Genomic DNA, 11,113 nt, shown 5'->3' with positions numbered 1-11,113 from the left:
ATCCCAAGCAGCCCCTCTAGCGGTGGAAGAGCAGGTATTGACGATTTATACCGAACAAATGGGTATCTTGATTCGTTAGAAATTGGACAAGTAAAGAAATTTCTCGCTCAATTACATACCTACTTAAAACTAATAAACCTAAGTTCCAAGAAATAATATCTTCTACCAAGACATTCACCGAGGAAGCGTAAGTCCTTTTGAAGGAAGCTATTCAGAACGATGGATCGGTTTATACTTCAGAACAAACATAATTCCCTAGTACAAAAGGAATAGTTTATAAACTTATCTCATTCAAATCATTCAAAATGTCTTTTTTGGCATAGAAATGAAATCAAATATAAAAAATAGATGGAAACAAATTGCGTCCAATAGGATTTGAACCTATACCAAAGGTTTAGAAGACCTCTATCCTATCCATTAGACAATGGACGCTTTTCATTCCTACTTTTTCTTTAGCATTTTTCCCTTTCCTATCTCTATATTCTGCTCGTAAAAAAAATTACGATTTTTTTTCGGGAATAAAAATGTGTATTTACATTAATGATGATACACACGTCATTATCATAATATGGAGCGGGTAGCAGGAATCGAACCCGCATCGTTAGCTTGGAAGGCTAGGGGTTATAGTTGACGTAAATTCATCATTTCAAATTGGAACGTCTCTAATTCAAAACCGAACATGAAACTTTGGTTTCATTCGGCTCCTTTATGGAAGATGGATGGATTCCCAGATTTAAGTCAGAAAAAAAATAAAATAAATAAAGTAAAAGAAAAAATTAGATCCATAACATCTATGTCAGCTTTTTCTCGTCGAATGCAATGTAACCAACTCGCTTTTTAGATGATCCTTCTAGAAGAGTGGAATTTTTAAAAATCCTTCTAGTTACTTCGTTCTTTATTTCTACTTGCGCGCGAATCTTGAGGAAAATAATTGTGTTTCCACCGAGCTAAAACAATATATCGATGGATTTAGTAAACCAAAGCCATCATTTAATTTTGATAGCTATTTCGCTTCAATCTCCCCTCTAAAAAAAAAAATTGAAGATCTAGTTACGATTAGAAAAATACTTTTGTATCTCCCTCCATGGATTCTTTACTCATACTTATTCAATTGGAAGTCTTTATCCAACTCAAAAAAATTATGCTTCGCAATTCCATAATCCAATTTTTTCAATTTATAATTGAACCTTGGATATAAATCACGAGAATGTATATTCTTCCTCAAATTGTTTATTGAGAGGTAAAGGATTAAATCCTTTCTAAGAAATAAAGTTTTTAATCAGAATATGAATAAAACCGAAAGACCCCTTAACTATTTAAGTTGTTAATTGAACGAATCACACTTTTACCACTAAACTATACCCGCTACAATGTAATTATTGTATATGAGTGGGTCATTTGTCGAACAAGAGCATCATACGTAATCAAGATAGGATTGGAACAAAATAATGAAATTCAAATGTTGACGCATTTTGGGGAGGGGGGGGGGGGGGGGACTTGATGAGATAGGCAAATGAAAGCCTATTGAAATAACGAGTTCTATCTTGCTTTGGTGAGTTGTTTAGTGACAGGTGCATGCAGCCTGAAAGAACCACTGAAGTCAGAACATAAAAAAAATTTGTGGTTGTTGATTCAATGTCTTTTTGTTTTCGAAGTTAGATAAATTATTTCATGTATGATTTATTGTAACAAAACAATAAACGGCCCGGCTAGGTAATCGACCGGTAATCGACCGTGCCGGGAATAAAAGAAGCTTTTGTACGAAATCAAAGAGGTATTATTTACCTTCATTTATTTTTATTTTTACTTTTACTTTTTATTTTTTTTTTATATTTTTTTTAAGTAGAAATTTTATTGATACTGATAAAGAATTTTACAAATAATTAGGACAAGCGTGCAACAAGCTGCGCCGCAAGTCTTTTCTGAATAGAAAATCTTATTCTTCTAAAAACAAACTCGTTAGAACCAGCTGTCATAACATTACTGTCCATAACTTTCTGAAGTCTCTTGAGAAGCTTAACAGACTGTTGTTCCAAGAAACCAAAAGTGTCGAAACTAAACAGAATGAAACAATGCTGGCTAGCCGTGCAAGCTTCCTCATGCTTCTCCATCTTCCCTGTCGCTGCTCTCTTAGCTGGGTATTCTCGTTATCTAAATGTATTTCGAATTAAATTGCTGAAAAACGGATAAAATTTGTATCTGTAAAACATTTCCAACACTTTTTATACAACGTTTTATATAATACCCCTTGAAAATATGAATTAAGTCTTGATTCCTTGTAGATATGATCTTCACACCATGGAGATCATCTCCACAAAAATTTAACACATTTGAAAATTTCTAACCATGAGAAAAATTGCTCTTAACTTATGAATTTTTATCAACGGTCCAAAACTATTCTATGGATCCTTCTTAAAATTTTAAACTCAATGGTTTTGAAGAATGCATGTATATTGAATTTCAAGAAAACAATTGGATAAAAAAAACGGTATTGACAATATAACTTCATTTTTATCACTGAGTTGTTGACTTGAATACCTTGAGACAAACCCTGGGTCCGGCCTTGGCTACATGCATACTTATTTAAAGCAATAGTTTGACACACTTGGCACTTCAGTATGTAAAAGTTTTTAGCAAGAAATTGGTCCCAAGCCCATTTTCGAGTGAAAATCACTCTCAAAACCAGTGATTTTTTTAATCACTCGCAAGGATAAATTTCGGGTGAAAATATCCCGGAAAGCCAATTTTCAAGTGAAAATAACTCTTAAGGACAAATGACTCGGATTTGAAATAAATATTTTTTGATTTTACAATTTTCTGTCATTTTGCTATGAACAATGAGTGTTCATACCTTATGCTGATGTATGAACAATGATTGTTCATACCCAAATAGGTGAACGTACCTCATACAATATATTGATGTATGAACAATGATTGTTCATAGCTCATGTTGATGTATAAACAATGATTGTTCATATTCCAATAGGTGTTCTTACTGATCATACATTATGTTGAGCAGTTGAGGTATAAACATTGATTGTTCATACCTCAAATAGGTATGAACAATCATTGTTCATACTCCAATAAAGTGTTCTTATTGATTATACATTATGTTGAGGTATGAACATCTTAGAATATCCTGTATATTTAGTTTCCAAATATATGTATATTCCATATTGTATAGTTTCCAATGATAGATTCTTAGTCAGGAAGTCTTTCCTTAATGTACATTCTTGGTGAGGAAGTCTTGTCGTATTGATTGTGTTTCTCATTAGTGAGCAAGTCATGTACAATATATATATAATGAAAATCTTGTCTTTCTTTAGTTAGAGCAAGACAATAAACAATCTCTGTTCTTCTTTACTTCCGCATACAATTCTTTATTTTACATGGTATCAAGAGCGGTTACGATCCACGCTTAATCATATCAATTTCCTTTCACTTCAGTGATTTTTTTTCAACAATGGGTGACGTCAACACACCAAAATCTCTTGTTTCTTCGTTTGTCAACAATGGCGACATCATCGCTGCTCAAGGATCTGATGATCCATATTATGTTCATCATACAGATAACCCCACGGCTATTTTAGTTTCTCCTTCTCTTATCGGCGACAACTATGCTACCCGGATTCGAGCTATTACTATGGCACTCCGGGCAAAAAACAAACTAGGATTCGTTGATGGTACTATTGCTTGATAAACACCCAAAACTGTAATATTAAACCCCAAGAAACATAACATTTTGGTCAATTATGTGTTTAATAATCATGTAATAATTATATTTTTGTACTTTTGCAGGTTTTCGCAGTTAACGTGAATATGATAATAAAACATGCATCGAAGTACGGGAATATTGGAATTCTTGAAGTCTTCCCACTAAGCCCCAGTGAAACCCAACAAAGCCTGACTAGAGCCGAAGTTTCTAAAGGAACAAAACCATGCAGAACGGGTCCACATGTAAAGAAGCAGCAAACTTTCGAAGCTCATATCTTTCAAACCTGGACGCTGACTTCGGTTAGTGAACTGCCAGAGAAACCAGGGGGACAAACTCTACGCAAAGATAGAAAGTTGTAACAATGCCAAAATCGGCGCCGCCGCTGGACACACCACGTGAACCCACTCTGCGGGCCCAAAAGGCATGACAAGTCAGCATAGGCAGGTGGCAAGTGATGGTCACAATTTTGTGCCACCTTGCAAAAGGAAAATACACATATCAATTCAATGTTTGAATTGAATTGGCTGAAGACAAAACATTAATTGCAAGTTTTGTTTCGTAAACAAAACTTTGGAAGGAATACAAATGAGAAAAAGACAAAAAACCAAAGTAAACCATGTCAAGACAAAACTTTGTATTTCAAAGTTTTGAAGTATTCAAATTAAGAAAAGGACGAAATGAATTAAAAGGCTTCACGAGGGGAGACCAGCCTATATACATGTGAGGGGGGTCTTCAATATTTCTCCTTCAGCTTTTACTAGGGGTGACTTCGGATCGGATAAGATCGGATTAACCTCCTTCGGAATTTTTCCAAATTTTTTTCGGAACCTAATATACTAGCCAAATCCGATCCAATTTTTTTTCGGATTCAAAATATATTTCCAATTTCGGAACTTTCGGAAATTTCGGAATACTTGGTAAATTTTCAAAGATCTCTTTACTTTCAATTATTTTTGGAATATCAAACGCCAATGTTCATTGTAGGGAGAGAAAACCATGTCCACAACACCAATGTACCAACAACAATACGCACTTGTTTACTGAGAAAACCCATTTTCATTCAAACAAGTGATCCAAGAAAAAACGAGAAAAATAACCTGTAGCCACCAATAGCAAGCATTGCATTATGTTGAGGTCTGGGTATTTGTAATGTTTCAATCTTTTTTCGTGTGTGAAAATTGAAGCGTGAAGTGTCTCCATAAATAATGGATTATGGTCTTGGACTCTAAGTAGCTTTACATAATATTCTATCTATTGGAATTTGGCTTTTGGATTGGTCTGGAAGTCATTATATGACTCAATGACATTTTTTTTCATATCATTGTTGTTATGGCGCATGTGTAATGACGAGAGTGGTCCAATTCAAGTGGGGAAGTAGCAGCTAGGTTATGTTTTTGTTTTGTTTTTGGAAGTAAAAAACTAGAAAATGAATGAACGGTCGAGATCTAATCAAGTGGATAGTGAGAGAAGTATATATTTTCTGAATAAATTGGCAATAATATCGGAAATTTCAGAATTTTAGGATCGGATCGGATTTTAGAATTATATCCAAATCCGATCCAATTTTTTTTCGGAATTTTCGGAAATCGAAAAATCGGAAAATCGGCCCATGAAAACTACACCCAGAGCCAGACCAATTTCGGGTCGGATTTCGGAAAAATCGGAAATTCGGCAAAAAAAGACACCCCTAGCTTTTACGCTCAAGCTTTAGCTCATTAGTTAGTTAGTTTTAGTTTATAGTCTGTAGCTTTACATTTCGTCATTTTCCTTTCCAGCAGCTTTAGTATTGTAAGTCTTTCTTCTTAATAAAAGTCATTTCTTTCCAAGTTTTAATTCTTGTTCTGCATTTACTTATTTATTTTATACAACAAGTTTAATTATTCATCTAATGACCATGAGTTAATCCCCCCCGCAAGGGGAGGGTTATGATGCTCATGTGAGAATCCGGATTGACACTCTAATGTTCCAGAATCACTACTTAGGAATTAGGTGTAGATTATACATCCGGTCCCAAAATGATTGAGACTGTCCAAGTTTGGAGTGCCGTTGCTCCAGAACAGTCTCGCGAGAGACCCAAAATGTTTCGCGCGCAACTCTCTAGTGTCAGACAGCTCTCCAATTTGTCCAGCTGATGTAGAATCGAACCAGGAGCTGAAATGATATTCCAGAGATGAAATATTAGTTCAACTCCTTATGCTAGTGAGATGCGCCCAGAGATGCGTGCATTTTGCTAGGGATCGATACTCGACGTCATCTCGGGTTTGTCTATGAACTCGAGACAGATTAAAGCTGTAGTGATGTGGTAGTATAAACTGTTGAAAAATTATTCTTGCATGAGTAAGATTAACCATTTCCCTGTTTTTCTTTCCCTGTTTATTTACGTAGAAATCAATCACTATTATTTTACATTACTCGCATTACCGTTAATTTACTTAAACCAATTAAATAACCTAAAAATCATACTCACCAAAAGTTGTAAATCGAGTTGTAAACCTTGCCGAGCCCTAAGGTTTGGACGATCCCTTACTCGACCTATCCTACCAAACCACGTGAGTAAGGTAACTTGACTAAACGGACGACTAACGGACTTTGGACTTTGGACTTTGGTCCTCGGACTTCGGACTATGGACTTTGGACTTAAGTATAAAACCAAAACAGGAAATTATCGGTTTATCATTGCTAAACCAAAAACTGAAAAAGAATTGCATCAATGGGAGAGATGCAATGATTTGGTTTTTAGCTGGATATTGAACTCTGTTTCGAGTGATATTCGCAGCAGTATACTATATGCAGATACTGCCCATGATGTTTGGATTGATTTACATAAACGGTATTCTCAATCTAATGCTCCAAAAATATTCCAGTTGAAGGACACTATTATGTTACTCAAGCAAGAAGGTATGTCTGTTTTCGAGTATTATACCAAACTGAAATCTCTATGGGACGAACTGAGCTCTCTTGTGGTGATTCCACGTTGCACATGTGGTCATGGTTGTGCCACTACTGATCTTGTTAGCTAAGATCGTGGTATGAAATTTTTGCAAGGATTACATGATCGTTATATACCACTTCGGAGTCAGATTTTGCTCATGGATACATTCCCTCCCACAACCAAGCTTTATTCCTTAGTTGGTCAAGAAGAAAAATAGCAAGAACTCCATTCTTTATCATCTCCTATGGTTCAATCTGCTACTCTTAATATTCCTAAATCTAAAATACGTAACCAAAATACCAATACATATAATCAATTTGGTGGAACAAGTAGGCAAAACTTCTCCAGCAAAGGTCTAAAAAGGCGTCCTTATTGTGATTATTGCGGCAATCATGGCCACACAAAGGCGACCTGTTACAAGATTTATGGCGTTCCTTGTTGTGATCACTATGAGAAAAAGGTCACACAAAGGAAACATGCTACAAGATTCATGGCTTTCCTCCAAAAAAGATTGAATCTACTTCTCTTGCTGCTTCTACTCCAAGTACCTTCGAAAGTGCTAGTTTTAAGGTGACTTCACCACCATTTTCTCAGGAGCAGTATAACAAGTTGTTGGCTCTACTCTCATCAGGTAGTATTCATCCATCCGCAGGTTTAGTAGGTACTGCTCTTTCTGTCCCTTTATCATCAGTTTGGGTCATAGACACAAGGGCATCAAATCACATGTGCTCTTCATTATCTGTATTTTCATTTTATAAACCTGCACCTATTGAGTCATATGTTCAGTTACTAGATGGGACTCATACTTTAGTTACACATATTGGGACTGTTCACTATTCTCCTTCACTTATCTTGGAAAATGTTTGCTTTGTGCCTCGCTTCAAATTTAATCTTTTATCTGTGAGCCAACTTACAAAATCTATTCACTGCTGCGTAACATTCTTTCATGACCATTGTGTTTTCCAGGACCTGTCAATGAAGAGGAAGATTGGACTGGGTAATTATCATGAAGGTCTCTATTTTCTTCAAGGAAACACAGCTTTACTCTCCACAAATTTCTCTAATTTTGATTTATGGCATTATCGTCTTGGGCATCTCTCATCTTCTCGTCTTCAGTTTCTAGCCAAACAGAATAGTTCTATTTTTTGTTCAAAAAATAATGTTTGTGAAATTTGTCCACAAGCAAAACAGAGTCGTTTGTCTTTTCCATTGAGTTCCATTTCTAGTGTTCGACCTTTCCAGTTAATTCATTGCGATATTTGGGTTGCTTTTTCTCAATCATCTTTAAGTGGTGCAAGATATTTTCTAACTATTGTTGATGATTATACTCGTTGCACTTGGATATATCTTATGCAGGGCAAATCAGAAACTAAAAAATTCATCCAATATTTTTTTGCTATGGTCATACAACAATTTAATTCAAAAGTTAAATTTATTTCGTCTGGAGATGGTGATGTTTTCTTACCTCAAATTCAAAAAGTTCGATCCGATAATGGAACCGAGTTTCTTTCAAAAGATATGCAACTGTTTTTCAATCAACATGGTGTCATTCATGAACGAAGTTGCGTTGCCACACCCCAACAAAATGGAGTCGTGGAGCGGAAACATCGTCATCTCCTTGAAGTCACACGGGCTTTGCGATTCCAAGCTAATTTACCCCTCATTTTTTGGGGAGAGTGTGTTCTTGCAGCCACTTATCTCATTAACAAAGTCCCCACTCCGCTTTTATCAAACAAATCACCTCATGAAATGTTGTTCAATTCCAAACCCAATTACTATACTCTCATTTACGTGTTTTTGGATGTCTTTGTTTTGCACACAATACACACATTCAACATAAATTCGATTGTCAAGCTAAACCTGATATATTTGTAGGTTATCCTCATGGTCAAAAAGGTTATCTTGTTTATGATATGAAAACCAAAAAAATTTATACATCTCATGATGTTGTTTTTCATGAAAATATTTTTCCCCTTCGTGATTTGTCTCACTTGGCCGATTCCACTATTGTTACTATTAAACCTATTGAGGATAATTCAACTTTTCCTCTCAAATTGATGAACCCATGCAAAATGATGTCAATCCTCAAGATATTATTGTTCCAAACATTGATTTAGTGCAAGATCCTATTGTTCATGCTGAAGTTCCTCCTGATCCTGTTCTAGAAGACCAAGTTTTCCCTTAACAAGAACCACCTAGATAGTCTATTAGAGATCGTCAACGTTCAGTTTTACTCAAGGATTTTGTTTGTTTTGTTGCTGCTCATGATAAGTTACCCACTTCAGTTGACTCCAAGAAGACAGGTACAATGGTTTTTCCATTATCCAACTATATCTCTTATTCTAAATATTCAGATGTACATAAATCATTTCTTTCTAGCATCTTATCAGCCAATGAACCTACTTCTTTCTCTCAAGCCATGAAATCACCTCATTGGCAAAATCACCTCATTGGCGTGATGTAATGGCAAAGGAAATTACAACTCTTGAGCAAAATAATACATGGACTCTTGTACTTTTACCCTCAAATAAGAAGCCTATTGGTTGCAAATGGGGTTACAAGACCAAATTTCATTCTAATGGTACTATTGAGCGTTATAAAGCTTGTTTGGTCACAAAAGGGTATCATTAAATTGAGGGTCTTGATTATCATGATACTTTTGCTCCAGTTGCCAAGCTTGTTACAGTTCGAGCCTTACTTTCAGTAGCAGCAGTTTAAGGATAGGATCTCTTTCAAATGGATGTGAGTAATGCCTTTTTGCAGGGAGATCTTAATGAAGAAGTTTATATGACACTTCCTCCTGGATTTTCTTGAAAGGGGGAGCAACGAGTGTGTAAGTTGAATAAGTCATTATATGGCTTAAAACATGCTTCTCAGCAATGGTTTGCCAAGTTTTCTACCACTCTTATCCAGAAAGGATTTTCTCAGTCTTGTACAGATTATTCACTATTTACTCGCGTTACAAAAAATTCCTCACTCTTTGTTCTTGTCTATGTCGACAACATTATCATTACATGCAGTAATAACAATGTTATTTAGCAGTGTAAAAGGTTTTTAGAGGAAGCATTTTCTGTCAAAGATCTTGGCAGATTGAAGTATTTTCTCGGTATCGAAGTTGCACGTTCAAAGAAGGGTTTATTTCTCTCTCAACGAAAATACACTCTTGACATCTTGAAGGATGTAGGCATTACTGGTGGTAGAATTTCAGATTTTCCCATGGAACAAAATTTGAAATTATCTCCTGCGGATGACACTCTTCTTCCAGATGCTTCTCTATATCAACGTCTTATTGGAGGTCTCATTTATCTCACTACAACAAGGCCTGATATCACATACTTGGTGCACCATCTTAGTCAATTCATGCAAGCACCTCATTCTTCTCATATGGATGCAACTCAACGTATTCTTCGATATCTAAAGGGTTCTGTTGGCAAGGGTATTTTTCTTTCTTCATCCAGCAGTTTGCATCTAAGTGGTTTTTGTGATTCAGATTGGGCAGGATGTCCAACTACTAGGTGTTCTACAACGGGCTATTGTACCTTGTTAGGTACTAATCCTATTTCTTGGAGAACAAAAAAAGAACCTACTGTTTCACGTTCTTCTGCCGAGGCCGAGTCTCGTGCGCTTGCTACTCTCACCTGTGAATTGCAATGGTTAAAATTCTTGCTCAGAGATCTTGGTGTACCTCATTATTCTCCCATCTCAGTTTATTGTGATAATTAGGCTGCCATTCACATTGCAGAAAATCCCGTTTTTCATGAACGAACGAAACACATTGAACTAGATTGTCATTTTGTTCATGAGAAAATTCAATCCAAGCTCATTGCTCCTCGCTATACTCCTTCTTCGGAACAAATTGCAGATATGTTTACCAAACCACTTGGTGCTGATCGTTTTCAATGTTTGGTTCGCAAGGTGGGCGTCTTGCCGTATTGATTGTCTTGCCGTATTGATTGTGCTTCTCCTTAGTGAGCAAGTCTTGTACAGTATATATAGAATGAAAACCTTGTCTCTCTTTAGTTAGAATAAGACAATAAACAATCTCGGTTCTTCTTTACTTCCGCATATAATTCTTTATTTTACAGAACATTTGAACAATACCTCAAATAGATATGAACAATAATTATTCATAACTCATGTTGAGGTATAAGCAGTGATTGTTCATACTCCAATAGGTTTTTTAACGAATCATACATTATGGTTAACAATCACTGTTCATACTATATACATTGGGTCGTTTCGGTTGGGCCGAGCTGTTTATTATTTCATACCAGAGGTATACTTGACATTTCATCTACCCGAGCCGTTTTTAATTTCTCCTCAGGAGTATACTTGACCTTTCATCTACCAGTCCTTCCGAGTACTGGTCCTTCAGAGTGATTAAAAAAAAAATCCTCTAGAATTACTTTTTCTCCCAATCCGTCGAGGAGAGTCACTCCCTGGAGTTTTTAGATGACTTGTGAAAC

The 11,113-nt window shown here is 35.9% G+C and overlaps 1 non-coding gene across 1 annotated transcript; it reads right to left on the bottom strand.

Annotated features, from left to right (window-relative positions):
• Nucleotides 1-360: 360 nt before the first annotated feature.
• Nucleotides 361-432, bottom strand: TRNAR-UCU (transfer RNA arginine (anticodon UCU)). The gene has a single exon. It is a non-coding gene; the product is annotated as a tRNA-Arg (tRNA).
• Nucleotides 433-11,113: the final 10,681 nt, after the last annotated feature.

The sequence above is a fragment of the Coptis chinensis genome, chromosome 7 (assembly GCF_015680905.1).
Source record: "Coptis chinensis isolate HL-2020 chromosome 7, ASM1568090v1, whole genome shotgun sequence".
In the NCBI taxonomy this organism is placed as follows: domain Eukaryota; kingdom Viridiplantae; phylum Streptophyta; class Magnoliopsida; order Ranunculales; family Ranunculaceae; genus Coptis; species Coptis chinensis.
The sequence above is the reverse complement of the archived record's forward strand: the minus strand, read 5'-3'. Positions and strand labels throughout refer to the sequence as shown.